The 14,558-nt window shown below is 40.6% G+C and overlaps 2 non-coding genes across 2 annotated transcripts; both read right to left on the bottom strand.

The window, feature by feature from the left end:
- Positions 1–4,243: 4,243 nt before the first annotated feature.
- Trnav-cac lies at positions 4,244–4,316 on the bottom strand. The gene has a single exon. It is a non-coding gene; the product is annotated as a tRNA-Val (tRNA).
- Positions 4,317–5,004: 688 nt separating this feature from the next.
- Trnav-cac lies at positions 5,005–5,077 on the bottom strand. The gene has a single exon. It is a non-coding gene; the product is annotated as a tRNA-Val (tRNA).
- Between the last annotated feature and the right edge of the window lie 9,481 nt (positions 5,078–14,558).

Genomic DNA, 14,558 nt, shown 5'->3' with positions numbered 1-14,558 from the left:
CGAATCGCAGCGGACTTGGGTGCTACCCGCGTGACAGGCAGACAGAAATGCCGCTGACATGACCGGCCATTGTCTGGCCAGTGTCGAAAGGTCTAAGCAAACAGTGGCTCCGGGAGTTTCGCCTTCTTTTTGCCGCCTGTCGCCTCTGTTGACATATTTTGTATACCCAACTGTCTGGCCGCGTCGGGACTTCAGAGGAGTGATTAAAAAAGCCAACCTGGGGCGCAGAAAATAATAAAAATGGGGTGCTGGCTGGCGGAGAGGTTAAGCAACTCGCAGTTGGCTGACAGCTATCTGATCCTTCGTTTTCGCCCAAAAACACAGGTGTGCATTTCGTGTCGAGACAGCAATTTATTGAGCCCCGATAAGAACGCTGTGTGCGTTGTGCAACCGGATGAGGGAAAAATAATTGGAAACAGTTTACAATTGCATTGCGTTATCCTTTGGAAAATAAGTGTGATCAAGAGAATGGCTTAAATGGGCGCGATGTGTGTATTATTTGATGAATATCTAAATGTTTTTCAAAACATACAATTAAATTTTTAAAATTCTAACAGCTAAATGTTCTAACAAATAAAATATATCTTCTTTTTTATTCAGGAGCTTTATTTATAGGGCCTCTTTGAAACTTCACCCGGAATTGTCCCATTTGTTTTGTGGTTCCGTGTTGTTAACAACTTTTCAAGAAACAATTAAAGTACTTAAACGGTCCGAGGCAAGGAGCGTTCTAAATATTCAAAGAGCAACTTGTCAAGCCGAAGCCCCGGAACCCCTTACACAATTTCAAATGCCCCATGCCCCATGCCCCAGACATCCTGTTTGTTTGCGGTGCACATGTGTTTTCTGTGCGTCTGCCTGTCTGCTTGTCACTTACTTTTGATTTCCTCCCCATTGGTTGTTTTTCTTATTTTTCGCCGCTCATGTTTTCCCAAGCCAAAATTGTCTAGCTTTGATTTATGCCACACACATGCACTGCATACGCTTTTTGGGGGCTCGCCTGTCAGTCGTCTTCTGATTTTTCTTCTGCCTCGCCAAAATAAAGGCAGAGAATTCTTTTTCACTCCCTGATCTGGCCGTTTTTTGTTGCGTAATCTGTTCTGGCTCTGTGTTGGAAATTAGATTTTCCCTTGCCTGGATGCCGATGCCAGGCTGTGCGAGACAAACAAATATCAACAGGAGTCGGGCCACTGCTGTCAGGGGAATTAGAAGCGTGGCCAGAAAAAAAAGCTGTAGGAAATTGTCTCTCCACGGGCGTAATAATTTTCGAACTTTCTGCAAATAGCTGTCATTTATTTAATAGCGCGCGTACGCGCAGCGTGTTTGGTTTAAATAATTAAAATGTGCGGATGCAAAGTGAAAATCATTATGAAATACATTAACAAACTGCTCTGCGTTGGCCATTTAGGGTGTGTTTGTGTTGGCCAAACAAATCATCGGTGTGCAACAAAAACCATTTAAAGTTTGCTGCAAACAATTTGCTGAGCTATCAAGATTATGGTGAAACAGGTGTAAAAAGAAAATGTTTGTTTACAACAGCCGGTTCACTAAGTAATTTGCTAAAAATTTGATTTATATATTGCGAAATAGCCAGCGTGAGCATTTTTCTGGATTTTTAGTTTTTTTATAGGGAGTGTGTATGTTTATTTGAGCTTAGAGGTTATACAAACAATTTAAGGATTCGTAGTAAAGTAAACGAAAACTCTAAATGCAGTTTGATGAATAGGAAACATTTTTTAATTTCTTTAATCACAAAAATGTATTTTTCTTATATTTTAAGATTTGACTTGGGATGAAATGGATTTCAATCAAACATATTTCATTTAGTAATATTAAATTCTGCCGGTGTTTCTTTCTTCTTTTTAAAATTGTTGTCCTCTTTTCGTAATTTGTGTGACAGAACTGTCATTTTTTCCAACTGACAGCTGGCAGCACTAGTGTGTATGTTTCGAATAAATTAATCCCCATTTGAACTAAGCAACAACAAGTACAACATAACCCAAAGGGTCACAGGCTTTTGGAATTTGAACAGCAATTAAATTTCAAGAACAGCAGTTAGAACTGAAAATAGGTTGAAGCATACCCAACAAGTGTTAGCTGCAGCAAATGTGCAATACCTACTGCGCAGAAATAAAAACAACAACTAGGAGGGCCCTGCATTGTTTTCAGGTCCCCCAGAGTAGCGATTTCAAAATGTGGCCCGACTTCATTACAATGGCAACGCATTAGGCCAAAATGGATGGTGAACCAGGCGGCTGTTTTGGAGCGGGCTATCGAGGGGAGCCGTAATGGTAAGAGGTTGCAAGCGTTTCGAGCAATTAGCGTGTGCCACAATCTCGGCAGAGGGCTAAAAGGAAGCGGTAAAAGCCAGCGAGATACAGACTATTTTAACAAAACGAATTGCCTCTCAGCCGGGGGAATGGCTCTATACACATTGGGTAGAACTTAAACTTGAATGTACGATTGAGGCATTGAAACATTGAAACACTATTGAGATACAAAACTGTGTTCTAAGAAGCAGCTACTCTATCTAGCCATCAGCTGAGAGAGCTACAAGAAAGGACCTTATTATCTTCTTTAGAGTGAGCTAAAATTCTTTAAAGTTCGAAGATGTTAGCAAGTAACTCAAAATTCCAATCTAGCCCGGGCTAACCAAGTAATTCCGTAGCTCCTGCCAAACCGCAGTTCCTTGTGGGCGCAACTTGGTGGGGGGGAGCGAAAACTTGGAATTAACTTTTTCGGTTTATTAATTGCTAACATTTGAACTTTTATTCAATTTACGAGCTTGTACGCGGCAATTGCCTCTGTTTCAGCTGCATCGCCCCACACAATCAGCTAATACAAATGCAGAGTGCTGAGGATTTGCACAGAGGAATACTTACACTATGCATATGATTAACTAAAATGGTTACTATTTTACTTTTTTATCTAATTCTTTGTATATTATCCACTGTAATCCTTGATTTGTGGAATATAGAAACGCATGTTTTTCAGATTAAAGAGATTTCCCAATAGTGGAGATACATTTTGGCTTAATCTTTTAACATGGCTTTTCTCTGAGTGTACTGAAGGATGCAAGGCCAGCTTCAACTTGACTTGCACTCGAGTGTGCCAGTGTGTGTGTGGTGTGTGGGTCTGCGCACATGCACATATAAAACAATGGCGCGGCAGAAAACTGAGCAGCAGCCAACATGGCGTATTAGCAATGTGGCTCGAGTGAGGTCGTTGGCGCGCTATAAATACGTGTCATGTCTGCCTTCCTTTGGACTCCAGGACTCCACTGCTCAGTGGCAAACCTTCTTCGACTTGGAGGGAAGATTTATGTGGAGCCACATACGCGGGTTAAGCCCGGCTCGTGATTTTAATTTTGTAGCGCAGGGGTTAATTGCCATTAAACTTAAAATGTTTTGTGGAAAACAACCGCGACCCGCGGGGCAGGCCTAACTACGTTTTATGATGAATTTGGGAATTGCTAAGATTTTATGCGCAGTTCGGGTGCCATAAAACTTTTGGCTAGGCCAGCCCGATCAAACATTTACTCAAGCTGTTGGCCTAGAACCCCTTTTTTCCCCACTCCACGGCTCTAAAGTTACGGCATTGCAACACTGTACATTATTTTTGCATATTTGCTGCCATTTATTTGCTACAAGAGCAAGAACAAGATGCGGGGCCCAAATAATAAAGTAAAATGGTTAAATTATGCATAAATAGCGCGAAATGTTAAACAAAGTGCGGGCGGGGGCGTGGCAACAACAGCTGACTCCTGCCGGCGTCAGAACGCATCCTGCCACTCACCCTTGCCACCCTTGCCACCCAGCGCCCCATTTAACCCCCTCTGTGCCATAATTCTTGCGAGTCTGCGCCAACTGAATGCGTAATTAAAATGTTGCACAAAGCAAATGTTGCACTGCCAGGGCAACAAAAAATTGCAAAAGGGGCCAAGGACAGTAATATAAGGAAATTATGACTTGGCATTACACAAACGCAATGCAGAACGTGCCCGAAATATGCAAAACACCGAAACTGAATGTTTGGCGACTGAAACAGCCAGGCGAATTAAGAACGCAAGTGCCAAGAGGTGCTATCCCTTCACATATGCATTCCAAAAACTTATCTTAACTTTTAAAAGATTTTGGCTAAACAGTCCTTTTTTCACACATACTAGTGGCACAAAAAATGTATAGTTTTTAATAATGTAAAATAAAACAAAAGAATTATTGATAAATTAATTCAAAAAAGAATAGCTTGTTCCCGCCCGGGTTCGAACCGGGGACCTTGTGCGTGTGAAGCACACGTGATAACCGCTACACTACGGAAACTTGTGGCGGTGCAATTGTCACAAGACATATATTTTAAGGTCTAGTATTAATCCGCGGAAAAAAGGTTAACTGTACTTTTTAGGAAGCATAAGTACTTCGTTATTAGGTTCACTAGTCAATTTGCATTTCTGCAAATTTATGCCAGTCTGTCCGTCCGTATGAGCGCTATTATTTTGAAAACTATTAGAGCTTGACACGCCTACTCTAATGTCCACAAGCCGCCTGAAACTTGCACACCCCCACAATGGATAATTACTATCTTGTTCCATATTTTCCTAATTATCTTTCTATTTCTATGCCAAGAGAATTAATAATGTTAAAATAATGTTTAATGTTAAAATATCTATCTGCACTCCTATTAGATGAGTAACTAACAGGTATATATGATATGAGTTGAAATCGAAGCATTCTCTCTTGTTAAAATATATTGAAACTGAAAGGGCGTAAAGCCTTGCTTATTATTTTGCCAGTGTCGGGTTTCGTAGGTTAATACCTTTACATGTTACAAGCAAGATGTCTTAGACTGCGTTAAAAAATGAAGCCTTACCATGAATTTATATAATATATAATTTATAATTTCACGACGAATGCTTGGCATTTATGCTGAGCATAATAAATAATATATATAAATAATATATAAGTGCACTTGCAACTTAGAAAAGGAAATTTGACAAAATAATTGACGACTTGTTCCCGCCCGGGTTCGAACCGGGGACCTTGTGCGTGTGAAGCACACGTGATAACCGCTACACTACGGAAACAGTTGAAAAAACCGCGTCCAAAATTGGAAGTGGGGAGTACCGAACTTTTTGGAAAGTAAACCAGTCATGACGTCAGTTACGCACGCGGTAAATAAACCCATTTGCTATTTATAGAAAGTCTGTGTCCAGTATAAATATGAACTATTATTTGCGTTGCCATGGCCATTTAACATTCGACAAGCGTAGCTAATATTTCAGGTTCTCTGAATAGTTTCCATGATTACCCATGATGTTTGGCAATTAACGTGAGAAGTAAACCCCCGTTCTCGTTTCCACTCAAACATTGTATTCAACGATAAGCCATAATTAGCGTATCGCTACCCTCGTCTCGCTTTCATTATAGAGCTTAAGAACTTAACGATATGTGAAAATCACAAATTAAATTACTTATTTAAATGTGATTATGCGCATTATTTATGGGTAAAGTGTTGCCATTGGGGTGGGTACGATAAATGCAGTGCCACAAAAACGTGTGTTGCATTTTAAGCGGCAATGCTTTGGTAAGGGAACTGGATGCCCGAGCCATTACGTATACGCAGCGTATGACATTGAGCTAACGCTCTCGCTTATCGCTTGCACGTCGCAGCTGCTCGGGCGCATGGAATGGAGCCACGACCGGCATAATGAGCGCCACTATCCCTGCCACTCCCACCCCACTCCTGCATCGCCCATTTTTCCACCCACTTCAACCCAATAAGCCAATGCCCAAGCAGGGCATTAGTGCTAGTGGAGAAGCTCTTAAAGGTCAGAGATGCGGCAGAGGAAGTTTACTTCACTGAGAAACGAGGTACAAATTCGCTTGTACCTCAGATCTGACCATATTTGAAAACATGAAGATATAGTTACCTCGAAGTCAATATCATAATGAATTAATAATTATCAAAAAATCAAATGTGGGATCACAATGAATTATTTTGAAGTAAGATTGTATATTTCGATATGCATTTTGGTATCAAGGTAACATAAGTTCTCATCTCTTCCAAGGTGGAGTTAAGGTTGATGCCGAGCAGAAATCCGACGTACGATGGCGCGCAAAACGTCAAACGGCAAATAGCACCTTGCACCTGAAATGCATTAAATAAACATCATTATCGCTAAGACTAGAACAAGGTACCCACACACTCGCAAGGCGAACAATGCCGCACACACACACACACACACACACACTGGCGCAATGCACATCCACATGCACGGGAGCACAGAACGCTGAGCATATTTGGCAAACAAAAGGATTTTGCGGTTGAATTGTGTAAACACAGAGGGAAAACGTACGCATTTGGCTTTTCACATGTCGGATGTGGAGGAGGTTCGGCGAAAATTTTGGAGCTGTTGCAGTTCGAGTAGCGAACGGGAAACGTTCCAAAGCCTGAAAAGCCGTCAGCCGAAGCACTCGAACGTTTTGTTTTGGTTCTTATGGGATAAAAATAATGTAATTAGGGCAGAGAAAAGAGTTCCTAAAATAGTTTCTCATTTGAATGCTGGCATTGCGATATCTCAATGGGTACATATGAATAAATGTGCGAATGTTTTCGCGTTAATTAAAATTCACTTCATTGTGCTTCTCACTGTTTTAATTAGTTGCATTTTTTTCATGAGTTGATTTAAGTGAAAGAAATATATTTTACAATTTTACAATTTAATGTTATATATCTTATATATATGTGAAAGCTTTAATATAATGCACATAAGGCTTTTAATTCCTTCTCCTAAAGACCTTCAACTCGAATGTCTTGTGTTTCGTTTCCTTCGTTCAAGAGCCAAATTATTTGATCATTTTTATTTTCGCACATTACGCGCGTAGCAAGCCCGAAAAAAATTTCCAGCAGCGCCATTTATCATTTTCGCCCTATTAAAGTTTTAGTCTCGCGACGGCGGCCACATAAAGCAGCGGCAGGCAGCGGGAGGCTGGATAAAATGGCGATAGGAGGCGTGGCGGCCTTAAGCAGATGAAGATGCCCGGCCAAGCCGGCTCAGAAATGGCCAAGACACAAAACAGCAGGGTTGCCAAAAGGAAGAGCAGTGCTGGGAAGGAGAAAAAAAAGCAAGAACAAAAATGACAAAAAATACCGAAAACGTCGCACAAAAAGGGACGTGCAAGTAGTTCAAAAACTTTGGCCTAAAAGCAAACCGAAGGCGAACGAACAGCAAGAAATATATAGATGGGATGCTTTGGGGGGCGAGGCAAACATTGGCTGGCATTTGGGCGAGCGTATGACATTATTTATGGTTTGTTATTTGTGCAAAAAGTATGCAAGAAAATATGCTGCGACTCTTTCATAATTTTCCCTTTTCCCTCCCCGAGGGCGAACCAGAAACAAAAGTTCGCTGAGTTTCGGGGGCAAAAAAGTGTCAAAATTTAAGTGCGAAATTAAAGCTGATGCGGCGCAGCTATGACAGGACATAACATCCTGGCGGGCATTAATTAAAACCATAAACGCAAATCGACAGGCGGGATAATTTACTTTTTCTCCAATCACTCGCTGCAAAAAGGTGCATAAATTATTGCGACTCATTAAATATTTTACACATTAAATAGAAAGGAGCCGTTGCTGATGCCGATGCCTCAGCTTAATGACCATAAATCGAAATTAATGACAATGCCAAACAGTGGACAGAGGCGCCGGGGGACGAGCCGGGGATGGGCAGTAGGAGCCTGCGGCCTCCATATCGTTTATGCCCGACCACAAATGGAAGCACCTGCTGCTGCTCCTGCTGATGCTCCACGCCGTACTGCCTTTGCTACTGGCATGGCCCAAGCCAAAACTGCTGGCCGTAAAGTGCTGCCAACGTTAATGACACCTGCGAGACAATTTCAATAACCGATATGTGCCGTTTTGGGTTTTGCGGAGCGTTCGTTCGCCACCGCTATTGACGGATGTCTTGTGGTGGCATTGGACCATCGATTATGTCCTGGTTTTATTCGTGCTCCGCGCGGAATAGCTTCCTCTACGTATTTATGTATGTCAGGTTCGTGGCCAAAAATAAAATGAAAATTCTGGAACTTTAGATTTCTGCTCGCACAGTTTTAAAACCAAACAGGCATATTGTTGGAAAAGTTATATTTACTAGAATTAGAGATGGAAACAGCGTGCCTAATTTACTATTTACATTCTGTTTGCTGATTTTATTTCTTAAAAATATTCCTATTCCTGCGGCTGCATCGTAAACAATGCCCACTGATTTCAAGGAGTCGTCCTGACTGCGGTCATCAAAGTTATGTTTGTCTGGAATCAAATCTAGGCCAACTCCACCCCAGAAAATTCAAATGTAGGTCGTCATTAGCAATTACTTGTCAAGATGCGATAAGTAGTGCTTCCCACTGTTCCAGATTTGGCGATGAAGTACAGATACTTCGAGTGACCCAAATATAAAGTGTCCAAGAAAAACTGTCAGTTGAAGTGGCATCTGGCAGGTTTTGTTGTCATGAGGCTGGTAATTTTATAGCTGCTTTCTTAAAACCGCCTAAAATCATGCTAATACAGGCACACAATGCTCAGCAGCCGATTTTATCAGCGCGGACCAGAGGCTTCCCCCGCCGACTGAGGTGTCAAAACAAAGAGAATTCTTTAATTTCTGTTCCACTTGCCGAACAATATATGGCTGACTCGACTGAATTTCGGAACCCCTCTTCAAACTCCGCAGACTGGAGGCTGGCTCTTCTGCAGCTGTTTACTTTGTTAATGGTCTTTTTCAGCTAAGCCCATCCGCCGCACGCGTCCAGACCCACTTTTTGGACCCAGCAGCAAGGACCAGAGGTCCTTCCCTCCCCCAGATGTGGGCTCAGTTTTTGACCTCCAAGCACGTGGCATTGAAAAGCTTTGGTGTTTTGATTTAGGACTGCTCCGAGGCAGTTATTCTTTTCGTTTTTTGTTAAGTTCTGTAGTCTGTATGTCTGCCACGCGAAAAATAATTTATACAAAATACTCCGCTGGATTTCATTTGCTCTGGTTTCGCTGAGTGTTAGAGGGAAGTAGCTTTGTTGATTTTGTTAAATACTTTTTATTTTTCTTCGGTTTTGTGGCTATAATGTCTTTGAAGTAAGGCACCTTAAGAGACTGCCGAAAAGGTAAGTGAATTAAATGTATTCCAGTACTTCTTAGTTTTACATGCTAATATAACTCCAATAATTTAAGTAGATTGAATATAAAGTCCCAAGTAAATATATGGAGTACTCATGCTGTATTGTTAGGCTACAAACAAATTCTCATTACTAAAACAATTTAATTTAATTGGCTTTTGGGCAAAAGTTTCCGAGCTTTAAATGAAAATTAAATGAAAACCGAACTGAAATCAAAAGTTAAGGTCATGGCATTAAGTAAATTGCCATTTCCCCCGGAACTTAACCAGGCGCAAACTTCGTAAAGAAATTAATTTCCCGTCCCTCGGAGGAAAAGTGGAGAGTGGGCGACAGTTGCGTTTGCAAATCTCTTCAGGAATACCCCAAGGCATTCGTGTGTAATTTTTTGTCATTGATTTGGTCCCGGCAACAGTTTGTCAAGCACTCACATTTGACCCCATTCCGCCCCCGAAGTCGACCCTTGACACAAACAGTCAGACGGGACGGCCAACACTCGGCCCCAGCTTCTTTGGAAATGTATTGCGTTTTGAAGTATTTTTCCGGTTTTGTTACCCGGAAATTGCCAAAACGTGTGGCCGGCGTGCGAAATCTTGGAAACGTACTAAAATAAATTATTAATAATTTCTATGAGGTACCCGGCAGACTCCAGACTTTGCGAATTTACACGGTTTGTCGTCGACTGAATGAATTATTTATTTTAATGTCAAATATTCCTGTTCCCAAATTCCCCCCCTTGGGTCAATTGCTGTATTTGCTTGTTCGTTGTAGGGTCCAGACTCAACTCCTTCCTTCTGCAAAAACGTGCTGGTGATGTTTTCTGCCATTTTCATTTTCCCGTTTTTGGAAAGATAATCTATTTTGTCATTCGCCTCAATTTGTTTGTCTACTGTGGCCTTACGAACAGTAATCAAAGTTCATGATTGACGGATGTTCAGTATTCATTATTCAGATCCGGTTTTATCACGACAAAAAGTGGACAAGGAATAAAATATGATTTGTTTTTATCCTTGGAGAAACTGAAGAAGGGAATTTTTAAAGAACCTATGTCATTATTATTACTGTAAAATATTTGGAAAAGATTTTATGCTTTATAATAGTTTAAAACTTTATTTAAATGTTTTAAAGCTCCAGCTACATGCTTAATCCATAAACGAAAACTCAAAGCCACCTTTCAGAAGCAATAAATAAAATACGAAACCTTGAAAAGAAAAATCATTTGAAGGGACACGCGAATTTCACTTTTCAATTATGGCCACAGAATTATGAATCAAAGAAAATTTCGACCTTCCGCTCATCGGCAGGATGTGAGTCAAGGTCTAGCATTCACTTCGATTCCATGTAGCAGCGGTTGGAGATGAAGAGGTTGAGGACAGAGGATCTACGAGTAGCAACTTGAACTGTCTGTCATTCATCAGAGAGCAAATATGAAATGGAATTTAATGATATTATATCAATATTCTCGCATTGTCTGTTTGCCTACGTCCTGTTGCTGTTGTCAACGTCAATGACATGCAATTATTTTCGCATTAAAACTCATTTCCGTTATTGTAGCTGAAGCGAGACATTAACGGTTGGATGAAGCATCTATGGCTCCATGTACGACCATTAGTGTTGCGAACAATCTATTTCGAAAACTGGTGAAATCGTTCAGCAAACCGTCAGTATCCAATGCAAGTGAAACAGGTTGGCGTCATTTAAGGTACCGGTGAATACACATATTGTTTTAACTTAAATTGCTTTTAGTAAGAATCTATCGGACATATTGTTAGTTATATATCCTAATTTATTTGAACTGAAGAGCCTTTAGTGAATGCTTAAAACTTACTGCCGAGTTCATCTTAGTAGACCTCTTGGAATGTAGTGTTATACAAAATCAAGTGACCTTAACGTGGTACTGTCTCTCTTGAAATTCATTTCAATTTACTGCTTTGTTTTCTTGAGTATAGCGTTATTACCCTGCAAATACAAGAAAAGAATAGTCTCAACTCGGAAGTAGACAGTTTCGCAACACTGGCAGCCATGTCCGCTAATGGCCAGCGGACAACGTTGGCAAGCCGGCAATCAATACTACAATCGGTCAGTTGTTGCCACTCGCCACTCGTCATTCGCCACTCTTATGTAAATTCGAGATGAAGTCCTCTCCTTCCCCGCCCCTCTGTTGGCATAGCATAATTAAAGGGATATATGTGGGTGGCTGGCAGGATGATAGCCCCATCATTCGCCGTATCCTTCGCTTCGCATGCGGCGGCTGCATGGTCATATTAAAATTATTATTGTATGCACTGGGCAAATGAGAAAAGTTGGCGGAAAATTGCATTTAAGGTCGATGGATTCGGGGAACTTTAATATTTACTGTCAATTTAAAATTCGCGAAAACATTTACAACAGTATTGCGGCGGAAAGTTATTGTCCCTTCGACCATCCACTTAAGGTCATTAATTCATTGGGGCGACAGCTGCGGAAAGTGAAAATCGTCTTTTGGTTGGAAAATGAAATTAACATACTGCGCAGCAAGTGAGAAAATTTAATTAAAGTGGCGTAAAAAATGATTGTTGGAAACGAGCTGCTCGACTATCTCTCGGCATCGAATGGAAAATACATATATTTGTTGCCATTCCATTCCGATCTTATCGACCATGAAAGAGGTCGGACAACATTTTCATTTAGTGGCCGTGCACCCGTTATTTCATTACTTTTATTGTGTGCATTGTTTATTGTGCTGCCTAATGTGGCGCAGTCTAGACACTTTTAATATATCTTAATTCTCGGGTACAGGGGCCTACGGTAGGCCAGTTCAGGCTCCGTGTTAAAGTTGAAAATACTTCACAACGCTCATACGCCGCATTGGCCACATAAATCTTTCGCCCTATGTGTGTGTGCACATTAAAAGTTTGCCTAAGAGCTTATGGCACCATTTGTAAAAGCGATTTTTAATGCTGCTGCTGGATCCGCACACTAGAGGGTGTGAAAGAGTGAAAAGCCCCCTCCAATGCCATGGCCATCTAATGGCTTTCCACGCATCGCAGGGAAAACTTTTTTAATGAGAGCGATTCGTGGCAATACCCTTTGTCGACGTACGCAGAAATAAAATCAGTCGCTGAGAGCTCCTTCTTGAAGTATAATTTCCGCCAGTTTTCGCTCTTATTACTTTCGAATTTCGGCTGCTAATCAGAGGAAAATCTATTTTTTGTGGGCAAAATTATCATATTACAATAATTTCTTATGACTGGCAAACAAACATCTCTACGACTATGCATATGTATTACAAAATCTCCTATAATTTTCAATAATTAAGACCGATTAGCAGTACCAAAACTGAGGCCTATTGGTAATTTAATAGCTAAGTCTGAAATACAAGAAACGTAGTCATTGGAGTCGCCTTGCAACATTAACTAGTGTCATTTAAATTGTTGCTTCGCCTGTCAGCTTGTGGCATTTCCCGCGGGTGGGTAATTAGTTGGGGCGCATTAAATCTTCATGATTTTGTCACGGCCTGACATTGAGGGGCTTTGGAATTAGCTTGGGTTAGAGCAGCTGTAACTGGCTAGTATCGAGCGAATCGGCTTACGCAGTTTCCATGGCAATCGAAAAGCGTTTTATCAATTTTCATGAAACTAAGGAGAATAGTTTTGTTATTGATGTGCTAATATAGCCTACGCCCAGCTGGACATTTTAATTGAAAAGTTTTGCATTACAGTTGCAGCATATCTAGAACTAAATCATTTGTAAATAATAGAAAAATGTATGATATGCTTTGCATTACACATTGTTGCATGCATTTTGTTCGAATTGAAAACATGTTGCATGGCAAAAACATTTTTGGTTACCACTTGATTGTGTGCCATTTTGCAAATCCTTTAAAGTGCTCTTCATAAACTGCCAGCTATGCCTTTGATTGCACTATAAAAATGTGTGGGCCTCGGTTTGCTTATCGAAAATCATTTAATATGGAAATTGGGTAAACAGGGCGGGCATATTCATCACGAGGGATTTCCGTCCAAAATACGCATACATTTATCGGAATCACTTTAATGGCTTATTAAATTTATTTTAATTCCATTAATCATTGGCAATGTTTGCTTCATTTGTGCCCGGGGGCAGATAGCCGACAGCCATTTAAATAAGCTGTTGCATGCAGATCGCCAACGGACTTGCCGCCAATAACACAATCATCCAATGGCAATGCATAATGTCAATCAGCTGTGTAATTAACGCGGCCAAATAGACAATGGCCGTAACAACAATTCCAGTGACAAACGGGAGCCATAAATATTGCTAATCGGTATGGCAATGATTTGATTAGATCGGCGCAGCTATGTACACGATTTCAACTGAAGAGCACTTGGAGAAACTACGACCCGAGTTACATGGCATTACAAAATAAGAAATCTTTCTCCGAGTGAGGAAAGTGTCCTATCTTATTGATCTACTAAGCTGAAATATTAGGGGAAAGTAACTTAATGTTCCATGTTCTAAAATACATCCTCATTATTAGCCAAGTCTAATTTGATTATCCATAGTAATAGTTATTCTCGCCGTGCTCTGGGCCACATTCGAATGGCCATGTGAGTGTTACGAATTTCTGACAGCCCGAATGTCGGCGACATCATCAACGCCAAGTAATTAGCATTTAGCAGGTTGAGCGAATGTCAAGCGATGGGTTCGGGTTCACGCTTGAAATTCGGAACCGAGTTCGGTTTGAGCCTGGTTTTGGGCTTGGATTTGTGTGCCGGGTGCCGTATTATGTATATGTATGTATTTGTGTGTTAGCCAGGGGGCTAAACCGTTTGCAGCTATTTGGCAGCTGACAGCGGCTTTCAGTGTCAGTTTCTGTTTTGGCGGCGCCAAGCAATTAATTAAATGCTGTTAATGAATCCGAATTCCGCTTTTGCGGTAGACACTTGAATGTGTTTGCATTTGGGAAAGGGAAAGGTGTTTTAGAAGTTTGATAAGTAAATTTGGTTGATTCCGCGCATAGAAGACACCTGGCATAATATATCGCTGTCACAATTTTTTGGCAACTTTATTGTTTTAATTATTGTGTCTTCAAGTTAACTAGCTTAAAAAAGAAAAATCTTATTATGCATACCAAGAGTTTAATTTAATAAAAATATTTCGAAAAGTAATTTTAGTTTTTTTTTTCATATTGCATTAACAGTTTATTTTAAATATATGTATTATAATTAAAAACTTGCCGATGAAGCTTTGGAAAAGGTAAAACACTATCCACTGGTCTCTAAAAAATGTGCATGAATTTCGTCAATGATAACTATTATTTTAGGAAATAATTTTGCGCTTCTCCCACTTTTCCCTTGACAAAGGTGTTAATTTAAAACAGATAACCTGACTTGACGAAGTCGCAACAGATGGCGTTGCCCCAATGATTCGATATGGTCACTTTTG

Source organism: Drosophila simulans, chromosome 3R (genome assembly GCF_016746395.2).
Source record: "Drosophila simulans strain w501 chromosome 3R, Prin_Dsim_3.1, whole genome shotgun sequence".
NCBI lineage: Eukaryota > Metazoa > Arthropoda > Insecta > Diptera > Drosophilidae > Drosophila > Drosophila simulans.
Note: the sequence above shows the minus strand (reverse complement) of the source record. Positions and strands in the feature narration are given on the sequence as shown.